The 12023-nt window shown below is 41.8% G+C and overlaps 1 protein-coding gene across 2 annotated transcripts in view; it reads left to right on the plus strand.

Annotated features, from left to right (window-relative positions):
- The first annotated feature begins 424 nt into the window (after nt 1-424).
- Nucleotides 425-12023, plus strand: part of SULF2 (sulfatase 2) — a 138918-nt gene continuing 127319 nt past the window's right edge. Inside the window, exons 1-2 of one of the 2 annotated variants that reach the window (XM_054081805.1) lie at nt 425-576; nt 6683-6771. The gene's annotated coding sequence lies outside the window, so the exon portion shown is untranslated. The remainder of the gene's footprint in view (nt 577-6682; nt 6772-12023) is intronic. The other variant, XM_054081806.1, reaches the window with a different exon arrangement.

The raw sequence follows: 12023 nt of genomic DNA on the forward strand, positions 1-12023 counted from the left end.
CGCCCCCAGCCAGGGGAAACCCTCCCGGGCAGGAATGCCAGAGGCTAAAACTCGAACCCCTTAAACGGTGAAAGGGACTTTTGCCTATTTTGGAGCAGCTCCTCCGCAGGAGGTGTCTAAGAGGCCCAAACACGGATTTTAGCTCCGCTTTACGCCCGTTGAGGCAGGACGGGGCGCGTTTCTCCCCGCACCCCCCGCGCACAGCCCTGGTGGGGGAGCGGCAACGCGGAACTCACCCCAGGCCCCCCGCCGACCTGAGGCGGATCGCACCGCACGCGCGCGGCGCGGCCCCGGGCGGAGCCCTCAGGGGGGAACAGCCCCGGCCCCGCTCCTCGCGGCGAGCGGCGGCGGTGGGCAGGGGATGGGTTAAGCGCTGAGAGCTGCGGGGAGGGGGGCAGCGTCCTCCTGGAGGCGGCAGCGCTTGGAGGAGGCGCCTCGCAACAGATGGTTAAAGCCGGCTCCTCGCCGCAGCACGCTGGCCGGGAGGAGGGCGGGCGGCAGCGGCGCTGGAGCGCTCCCCGCCCGCGGCTTTCGCCCCTCGCCGCCCGGAGCAGGGGCCGCTGCCAGCCCGTCCCCGTGAGTATCGCCGCCGCCCCGCGGGGCAGGGAAGAGGGGAGGGGTGGGGAGGGTGTCCCCCCATGTCCCCCCGTGTCCCCCCGTGTCCCCCCCTGGGGCTGAGCCAGTGCCGGGGAGGCTTTAGCACCGGGGAAAGCCCCGCTGCTGTTCGCCCCAACCCTTCCCCTCAGCCCCGCCGCGCGGTGCGGCTGCCGGTGACTCGGTACCGGGCGGTGGAGCGGGAAAGCTGCGGAGGGGCCGCTCGCGAAGGCTTGGAGCGACAGGCGAGGGGCAGTGGGTGTAAACTGGAGAGGGGCGGGTTTAGACTGGACATAGGGAGGAATCTCTTCACACTGAGGGCGGTCAGACGCTGGCACAGGTTTCCCAGGGAAGTTGCGGCTGCCCCATCCCTGGAGGAGTTCCAGGCCAGGCTGGATGGGCCCTGCGCAGCCTGAGCCGGGGGGTGTCCCTGCCCATGGCAGGGGTGGAACTGGATGGGCTTTAAGGTCCCTTCAGCCCAAACCATGCTATGATCCCATTCCCTGTCTGGGAGCGGGGATGCAGGGAGGGACCTGCACAAGGTCACGCAGCGGGCTGCGCTGGGCGGGGACGCGCTGGGCTGGAGCCTCGGGGTTCGCAGCCTGCGGGGCTCTCCGGGGAGCTCCGCTCTTGGGCAGCGCCCCGGCTGGGTGTGACCCGCGAGGGCAGCGGCTGTGCCGTCCCTCTGCCTTCCTGCAGCTGCCAACGTGAGCGAGTGCATCTGTGCTCTTGCGTTTCTGTGAGTGGTGCGAAGTTCAGGAGATTAAAACCAGAAAATCTGAGTCCAAGTATGATGTTTTCACGCATACCGTGGCAGTAAGTAACGTCTTTGCTGTTAACTGTGAAAAAGCCCCTTAGCTGGTCAGGTGTCAGCTGCATTCCGGCACTGATCTGCAGTGCAATAGCTTTTATGGTCAGTGCATCAGAGATGTAAACCGTGATGGGCCGTGCTTTAGAACTCGGGCACTGGAATATAATGTGGATAAGAGTTCTCCACAGTATGCAATTGGAGTTTCAGCTCTAGATAGATGTATAACAACTCTCTCCTTCCCTCTCCCCACTCCAAATATGACTTTAATGCCTTTATGTACGCATAATCTGCTGTAGTTTGTCCCCACTAGTGTTCAGTTTCATATTGTGTGGAAGTGAAACTGACATGTGTAAGGATGTTGTTTTCATCAAACACATTATGAGTCAGTCTTCTTCATAGGACTTGATCAATCCTGGCATTTCGTGGCGTGTCCTGCACCAGTGTGACTAAAACTTTTAAGTGTGCTGTCCAAAATCTAAGCTGACCTCCCCACTGTCTTTCTCAATTTTATCGTAACTGTTTTGCGTTGTTTTGGGTTGTGAGGAAATGGAATATAAGATAAGTTTAGGAAAACGCTCAAAATATTTGTGTGAGCAGGACAGCTTAATTTTTATTCTGTATTGGGGAGTTCAGGTGAACTCTGGGCTCTCTTCAGCACAAATCCTGGAACTCAAGGCAAGGCTCCTGGCACCGTAGGTCTTTCCTACTGTAGATACTTTGTGGCTTAAATGTGAAGGGGTTTGCTTGTGTTTCTTTTAATCTCATTTGGAAAGTATAGGGTTATTCTCAAAGTATTCAATGGACAATTATTTCATCAATTTTGATATTTGAAAAAAAAAAAAAAGTTTGTTATGCTTGTGTCTTGGCTACGTAACACTTTTTCTTCTGCTTTAGATTTCTTCCATGGCTCTTATTTTGGGTAATTTCTAGCTGAAAGTGTTTGCCCTTGCTGTATAAAACTGTCTTGATTAATCTGGTCTTTCAGTACCTGATCCTCCATCATTTCTTCTAAAGGGATAGGAAAATATCTTGTAGTTTTTCTGCCTAAGTAGCTAATATTACTGTTAATTCATTAAACAATGTTAAGTTGGAATAGGTGATGCTTTGCTGTGGCTCTGTATAACATGTTTTTAAGGAAGTCTGTCTATTCCACTGTGGTGACTTCCTTTCAAACATCTGTTATGAGGATCCCAGCTGAGAAGATTTAGGGCTGTTCCTCTACAAGAATAGAAATTCAGACTGCCTTGGTGATATCAAATTTGCAAATATAACTGGTTTAGATATGAGCAAGAACACTTTCTGTTGTGAATGAGAGAAGTTATGGAATAAAGGAAATACTTTTGCTATGTATCAGGAAACTGAGTGAGGAAAATTCCTTCTATATTTTTGCTATCTGCAAGTCCTGATAATTGTTCCATTATATAGATTTTCTTAGATCTGCTTATAGATTTAATATTTTTCTTCTGGCTTCTGTGTGGTTGAAGTTCTAACAATACGGAGTTCTTTATGCATCCTCTTTGCAGTGTTATCCCTGCATGTTACCCCAGAGTTGTTACTGTCATTCAGTGGAGAGGAAGAACACTGGTCAAAAAGACAGAAGGATGTTTTTGTGGGGGGTTTTTGTCTTGTTTTCACAGCTTTAATATAAGAATCCTAATCAAATACAACTTGCTTCTGTGACTGTGAAAGGAGAAAGAGTATACAGTCTTGGGAATGGCAGTTTGCTTCTAAGGGAAGTTGAAGTACAGAAACCATAAAGCTCAATGCACACCCGAGAACTAAAGGTCTGATCCTTCTCCCACACCAAGTAATTGGTAGGAGTCTTAAAAAATGATAGGTATTAACATCAGCTGATCTTCACAATGCTTTATCGTTCAGTTTCATTTCTTCCTTTTCCACTACGCCCTTTTTGTCTGAGTTAAAAGTAATAACAAATTTATGTTGTGTTGTTATAATATTGCTAATTTGCAGCTGGAGTATGAAGTTATCTTATGCCAAAAGTAATAATGAACTGTATGAATCTTCTCTTTTTATAATGACAAGATCCTGTCATCTGAATTTAAGTCTACAGGAAGTGAACAATGAAGCATTAAATGTCCTTGTCTGTCTTGCCCACTAATAAAAACCTTTGTGCTTTCCTAGTAAGTCATGTACCTGCAATCCCCAGTGACTCTGTAGAGGACTGCTGTGAGAAGTATGAAAGACCATCTTTATTTTTCTCCCAGCAGTGTTTAAATGGACATTCCAATACCTGGTTTTGTGCACAGTATCCTCTTTCTTCTCCTTGTATTTAATCTGGGGAATAAATCTCTTTAATCCTAAAATTACTTCTGATGAATCTAGTTACATCTAGTTTACTGAGCGTAATCTAGGAAATGATATTACTTTATTGGGGAAAAAATGGTTGGTGTAAAAAAAGGAATATGTAAAAATGCCTTTACTTAAAAAACCTAGGGCCTTGCTCTTCCTTGAACTTGTTTCTTTTGCCTAAGTTATCTTAGGGAGGTGAGGAAATAGCTCAAGTATTTGAGAAAGTTGAGATTTTGTGTGTATGCATGAAGCAAGCTGAGAGCTTCTTAAGGTGCAGACTGTTGCTAGATTGTGCTGATTCAGGACCATTATTCTTTAATTACACTGGGATTTGAAATCATTTTAATACTGTAGGCTTCTGTATCTCACTGTGCCAGGCACGTGATGTGTGCCTTGAGCGTCACTTGTTGGGATTATGGGTGTTTAGTTACTCTGGGAGATACAAAGGTCTCAGAGAAAGGTTCATGATAAGGAAAGATTAGTACAAAACTAGATGGGTTACCTGATGGACTGTTTGCTTTCTTTGGCTCAGTCCTCAGTTTAGGGTGTTCTGAAGAAGCTGTTCAAGTTACTTTCTTGTAATGTTGATGTATTTGTGCTAGACAGGGAGTCAAATTCATCACCAATTTTCGCCCTTCCTGTGGTCTTGCAACCAGATGTACAGCTGGTACCTTTCAGTGGAGAAAGAACAAAAGTTTTTTCATGGATAATGTGTGCAGAGACAAATTAATTTAAAAAATGTAACTGAGTTGTGCATAGAGAAGAGTGAAAAGGCATGGCTACTGCTGAAGATAACACTGTGATGTGTTTCCTGCCATCTAATTCATTGGGTAAATCATTGGATCTTGCTGTACATCTAGAAATACCATGATCCACTTGAATTCTTTTCTGACTGCTCCAGATCTTAGCACGCTGATAGAAGTGGAGGTAGCTGTAAGACTGTAGATAAGTGAGTTCCAATTAGTGCTTATAAATCTCTATCAAATGATCTGTCACTAGTCACAATTGTCTGGCAGTCTAACTACAGCATCAAAGCAGTCTTAAAATTTTTTTTTTTTTTTGCATGTGGTATTTGCGTGGGTTATCTTCTCAGTCCTGTCTGCTGGAGAACAGACTTGGAGCCACTCAAGCTTGGTGATGATACAGGACCTTGTAGGTTCACAGTGTGATACTAATGGTGCTAAATTAGCAACATCAGCAATATTAAGTAATTTCCTCATTCATACTGTGACTTTTGTTTGGTAAAAGGATCATTAAGCCTCTGCAAACATCCTGTGTGCAGTAAAAGGTTTTGGGGACTTGACAAATGATAAATGGGAAAATTACAGGTTGTAGGAAGATGCAAATAACATTCTTTGGAAATCTGTCCTCTGGCAAGATAAAGTTTCCCTCTAAGCAATGAAGGATTCATTGTATTCTTTCCACATCCATAAAGAATGCTGGAGACTATTTTACATACTTAATGTATGTCTTGATGTTTCTTCCTTTCTTTCAGACACTACTGTTGAATTGGGATTTGTCCTGGTTTCGTTAAGCAAGTGCTCCAGCAGTGTCCTGTAGAAAAGTGCTGTTGCATTAGTTAATTTCTCCAATAATCTTCTGGATAATTTTGAATGTTGTTGTTATTATTATTAACTGCTTTAGGTCACCTTTTTAATGTTATGTGAGAGTTTAGAGTAGGGGCACAAATAGTAAGTCCCTTTCCATCAGATGACTACATGGAGTACAAACTTGCATGTTAACCGATGAATGCATTTACTGTGGCTTTAGGGGAAGTGTTAATCTAGTTTCCGATGAAACTTGTGACTTTCTTATTCTTCCTGTCTGTAGCTATATAAGGATTTGTAGTGTCAGGTTAGAGTACTAACATCACTGCTTCAGAACATAAAAGCTTCAATAATGTGATGCACTTGTAGGAACTTATTACCGAGTGTGATTCACGAGTAAATTCTCTAGCTTCCGTACCAATGTTACAAAGTGTGACTGAGTAAGGTACTTCAGCCACTGCTCTTCATCTCATTAAAGCTATCGCCAACGTTACTGTGCTATCCAACATTAAAACTGAGTTGTGAATTCATTCTGCTTTTATCTTCTAACATCACTGTAGTTTAAAAAGAACCAGAGAGACTTGATAGTTATTGTCAAAATGACACAAATAGGTTTCAGAGACTTCTAAACATTTTGCCAATCTCTGCAAGAACTCCAGTGATCCCTTATTTTTGAATCATCCCTCTGTAATCAGGTTGTACATTGTTGAGGTGTGAATACGTAATGCTTCCCATATTGTTATTTAGAAAGTGTGGTTACTTGTTAGAACACCATATCCCTACCTAACACTAAGTTCAGCTGAGTTGTGGTTTGAAAATAAATACTTTCCAAGACTTTCCCCATGTATCGGTTACCACTTAATCAAATTTCTCTACAGAGTTCCCTGAATAAGTATTCTTCTGAATCTTTTGATATATTTTAAGTATTTCTGCTCTATGTGTTAATGGAACTCCTTCAGTTGTGAAGGACTTATTTTAGCTTTGTTTCAGACCAAATTCAGTTAGCCCCGATTTCAGAGTGCCACTGCCAGGATACATATATTTATACTGTGGATTCTGTTTGTGTCTCTGGTTACGTGTTCCTGATAAAGAATAGAGGCAGTTGCAACTGAGGTGGCAGAGATGACAGCTACCTGAGATTAGATTCAACATGTTGATTTTATAGCACTTAACAGGTAGTGCAACAGCCAGCCACTTAAGTTGTAGAATTGAACCGTTTTGAAAACAATGAATTAGCAAGGACTTTGCAGAATGGGAAAGTGAGAGCCTCCAGCAGAGTTCTGAGAGGATGGGCTTAGGTGGTATATGTAAAAAAAACCGCCACGCACTCTGTACTCAGACCTTAGAAGTCTCAGGTGACTTGCTAAAGAACTGTGAAAATAATGCACTCTTATTAATATTCTTTGTCTTTTTATATTAGATTACTGCTTACTTGGCAGATGTTCCACGACTGAGAACAGTGTGGCGTGGAGGACACTGCACTAGACGTGTTCAGTCTCCCTCTCTTTGGTATGTGTTCTCTCTACATATCAAAATGTGTTGCATTTATAACAAGCGAGTTATTGGAGATGTATCTCTGAAATAACAATGAGATGCAGGAGTGTGGGGCTGGCATCAGTAGAAACCATTATTATTACAATGCAAAAAAAAAAAAATCAGCTGTTGCATTTCTTTCACTTGAAGGCTTATTTAAAATAACGTTGAACAGGCAATGTGTGAAGCTTTTGCATTCATTAAATAATTACGATGTTAAGGTAAGTGCTATAAATCCAGTGTTCGAGCCCTGAAAGTGTTTTGCCTTATGAGTTTACCTGTAGGAGACTTTCTGCTTCTTCTCAAGGCACTGAAACTTGAATTTCTGCTTTGATTCTGAGGAAGGGGACTGAGTTCCAAGAAACTTCTGAAATTCTCATACCCATTGTTCTGATATAAAAGTATGTGCATTAATGAGGAAGTATGTGCATGTCTTGCATTTCAGCAAGAGTGCTGCTGTGGAGGTTGTCTTAAAATCAGTCGTCTTTCAGTGTGGTCTAGTTTTCTAGAGACTAAAATATTTGCTTCCTGGTGCTAATAAAATTTTTCAATTCAGAAAAGTCTGAACTCCTTCATTAACAGGAAAACTTCATGTATGCTTAAAGACTCTGGGTGAGTTTCAGACTGCTGATTTTATGGGTTCAGAATAGTTGCCAGAAAGATTCCAAGTTCTGCTGGGTACAAATCTTACAATATAAAAGTCTTGAACTTACATCGGATGAAATGGACCTTAAATACATGGGCACCCAAAGGATAAGCATGAGTACCCTCTCTGAAAGGAGTTATTTAGATTTTGTTTTCAAGTGAATATTGGGTAGTATAGTATTGTGGAGGTTCAAAGAAACCCTTGTCATAGGTGAAGCCAACGCTACCAGAGGAAAATTGTGTTTGGTGAAGTTTCTTTCTTTGCAAGAATCCAGCATAGATCCAGTTTTCTCAGTTTCATCCATGAGTAGAGTAATATTTACATTTGGACAGTCAGCTATCTGATTTGCAGCCAAGATGACCTCTGCCCATCAAGTAGTGAGGCGAATTCCATTAGGATTTAGGAACTTCTTGAGCTCTAGGATAGAATTTCCTTGCCTGAAGTCTTCAATTCTGCTGTGCTTTAAGGCAGTAATTTCTGAGCACTGACTGTTTTAAGCCTCATGCTGAACAGCAGGGCCTTTTCCTCCTCTTCCATCACTGATACTTTTACTTGGATTTGTTAGGGCAGGTTCAGAGCCAGCAGCAGAATATGACTGGATTAAGAATGACAGGTGACTGATTTTTGCTTTTTCTATTATTCAAATACTTCTGAAATAATTACCTCTAGGCTGGATGCTTGGCTATTTCCAGTCCCCTGCCTATTCTTGTTTTGCTTTGAGGCAAGAAACAAGGATTTCCCTTGCATAGAGAAATGTCCAGCATAGATCAAATGCAACATCCCCATTTTGGATCTGCTGCCCCAAATCCTGTGTCCTGATTTGCCACAGATACATTGGCGTATCGGGGGAAAGGACAAAAGTGTTGTGTGTTTTGGTGATGCTGTCTGCTAAAAAGTCCAGTTAAGGGGAAGGAGGATATCACCACCATTTTCAATTGTAGTATGTCCCACTGCTATTTTCTGTGTGTTCCACTCTGCCTCCACTGTTGCTTGGATACTCCTGGGAATCTAGCCTTGGATACTCGGATACTGTTTCCCATTTAGCATGTGGATCGCCAGAGATACAGCTGCTCCGCATGGTGCAATTTAACTAAGCTAGCTCCAAATGGGATTCCTTAAGTACTATGTTAGGGACCTGAGCGGAGCGCTGCATTTACATTTTTATGGCAGACGTTGGTGCTAATGTGGTTAAATTACTTTGAGTCAGTTTGGGTATCTCTAAACTGAGCTATGGTCTGCAGAGACAGGTAGTCTGGATTTTCTATATATTCTGCACTATTGGATTTTGCTTTTAAACAGCAGCTTAATGTAGTTTCATACACTAATAAATACATTTGGATATCTGCTTAAATTTGAGGAGAGTTGAAGTATCAATAAAGTTGTATTGATTTCCCTGGAAGCAGAGTGCTCTACAAATTGGACCAATTAGGTGTCTAAATGGAATTTCAGAATTAAGCCATCTTCAAATTAGTATCTTTTTTTCTTTTAATACTGTCCTTGAAGTCTTTTGAATATGATGTCCATAGTGTTCTGAAAAGAAGTAAAACCCTGAGAGGGTATTGACTGGAAACTGGTTGAATAGTAAATTTGTCTTCAGGCAACTAAAAGATAAAATAGGTCTTTTCTGCCACTGTAACAAAACAGAAAACAATATTTTTTTTTTTTGGTGTATAAGGCAGTGTTGCAGTTGTCAACTGTTGACCCTGCCTTTACACTACAGGAATTTTGGAACTGTGAGTGAGCAGTCAAGCAGAAGCCAAGCTGAAGCAACAACTCTGCTGAATGATGGCTCAAAGCAGAAAGAATGTTATTTAATAACTTAAGGCATTGCCTGTAGAAAGGGAAAACAAAGGATTTGCAGTCCGTTCATAATTTTAGTTTCTGAAGGAGGTGTGTGCACATGTGTATGTGTGTGCACTTTACAGGTTTGAAGTTATTTAGAGAACCCAGAGAGGAAACATGGTGAAGCTAAAACTTCCAAGGCTTCCAAAGTTTTCTGTCACTACTGTGGCAGACAAGCTTCGTTACTCCCACACTTTAATTGTATATGTGAACAAATTTAATGGAGACTGTACCTGTTTGGCAAAGGAACTGTGTGTCAAAACTAGAGAAGTTATTAACACTAAATTTGAGCTCTTGATTTACATATTAGCATGTGCTAAGCTGCTTCATCCTTCAACAGCTACCTGTGGCTAAGTGCCATTCTGTGTTGCTAAACAACACAACATAAGCAGCCCTGTAGAGCAGGATTGTTGGTGCTGAGCACCTCACATCCATGCTACGTATTTTGCAGTCTTTTTCTTTATACCAATTCTAGTGTGGTGCTTTCAGCTGAATTTGAATTAACATTTGTAGTGGATTTTAAATCCAAGGTAAATCTTTGAGCTTACTTTCATGCAGAGCATCCCGTTTGTATGCTTTGAGACAGCTGTGCTGCATAAGCCGAAGTGCAGAATGCTGGGGCAGCTGTGAAGGTTGTAGTGCATGGCAGATACATTTTCATCTGAGTTACATAAGAATTTCCATTGGAATAAATCACAGTTTTCACATACGTTATTTTGCACTGAAACCATTTAAGAATAGGCTCTGTTTCTTAAGAGAGCAGCAAAATCGTACCAGACATGCTAACTTGTAGAAGATACTGACTTCTAAAAGAGAAGGCAGCCAATTGATGATGTCATCAATGAAGTGAGCAAAACCATTCCAGAAAAGTTGCATTAAAAATTAGTTATGCTGACAATATGGAGATAGTTTGTTTTAATTTCTTCAGTAGCTTTGAGATGACAACAGCTGTTCAAATGTTGAAAGAGAGAACACCAGAATAACATTTTCCCCTTCCTCTGGTGGTATGGGGCCTTTTCTGCACACAAGGTGACGTGGTTTAAGTAACAAGAATGATCAAATGCCCTGGAAAATGTGACTTATGAGGAACTGAAAACTGGTGCTTAGTCTGGGAAGGACAAGACTGAGGGTGGACATGGATTTTCAGATGCATCAAATATTGTAAAGAGGAAGGGAATAATCTTTTCCTCATTCACTGGAAACAGGACAACAAATAATGACCTTAAATTTCACTAGAAATTAAGACTAAATGGTTAGAAGAGCTGTAGATTTGCAAATACGGAATTTTTTGAAAGAGGTTTGAAACCTGTGGAGATTGAAATGATAGGTAACAAACTGGCCAGAACGGCTCAGTGTAGCTGGGCATGCCTGGGAGCTAGGTGGATTGAACCATTTCCTGAAGAAACCTCTCTAGATCTAATTAGTGATGGGTAATAAAATGTTAATCTGTCTACTGTGAACAGTGATCCATGCTTTTAATTCTTGATATGCAGTGTGCAGTAGAAACAGGGTGCCACTAAAATCTTAAAGGCAGGCAGACCACAGTCGGGGTTCAGTCAAGTGAACTAAGAAGCTGATTCCTTTTTCTGTATCTGACGGATTCCAAACTATTGGAAATTGATTTTGATTTAAAACAAACCTAAACTAAGGTCCACATTTTCCAGCATGCCGATTGCCTTTATTGACATTTTCTTGTCAGCAATATAAGTTTAAGTATCTTGTTGACACTGGTGTCTAACACATATATATCACGAATCCGAAGGAATGTAGAAGTTGGGTGGTGTAGTATTAAGTGAATTTCTGTTATGCTTTTAAATTAAAAAAAGCAACAAAACTGAAATCTGAAGTAAAAGTTGAAAGCTTCATGGGTAAAAGCATTTAAATGGCTTTCAAATGTCTGTTCTCTTGTAAAATGCATTCCAGAAGTTGATTTTAAAAATCCACTCTGCGGATTTGTCTTAGTGACTCAGTTCACTTGACTACTGATTACACATTTATTTTACTTTTATTTGTTGGTGAGAGAGTCTCTGTTAGAATTAGCTAAACCCATTTGCAGATCAAGATTTAAAAATGCTGAACCGTAATATGCCAGTTTCTATAATCTTGAGTTCTCCTACTCACTATCCCTTCCTTATATGCTAAAAGAAAATGATCTGTCTAATTTTGGTTTATTTTGCACAGCACAAACTAAGATTGTTACGTCCGAGTCAATTCTAATGAAATATTTGAGCATGTGTCAGGTTCCCAGAAAATTGTATTGTGTAGTCCAGCACTTCACTATTCTGACAAGCTGAAGAAACGTTTCCAGTAGAGGAATCAATAAGAAGCAATGAATCCATGGGAAGGGGGGGGGGGGGGAGAGGAACAAAGGCCAAAGTATTGTCTTGTATGAATTAGACTTAATTTTTTTGAGTGAACTCAGGTTGCCTCTAGAAAGATTATAACCTAGAATAGCCCCTGACGTTGCAACCCAGTGTTCAACTTGTTTGTTGTATTCGCCTTCTGTGTTTGGCTGACATGTGGAAAGATCAGCAGCTGGGGAAGTAACTTCCCCTGAACCTTTGATCCCAGATTTTGTTGCTGCTGCTCAATCTTGGTAGGAGTTATCTCACTTTCTTGTACAGCAGCCTCAGGAAGAGTAACTGTCAGACTTCTGTAGTTTAAATGTATCTTTAGTGTTGCATGGTGTTCTGAAGGAAATAGTCCAAGTTTACTTGTTCCATTATACTATCTTTTGTTG

This window comes from Cuculus canorus, chromosome 16, assembly GCF_017976375.1.
Source record: "Cuculus canorus isolate bCucCan1 chromosome 16, bCucCan1.pri, whole genome shotgun sequence".
Taxonomy (NCBI): domain Eukaryota; kingdom Metazoa; phylum Chordata; class Aves; order Cuculiformes; family Cuculidae; genus Cuculus; species Cuculus canorus.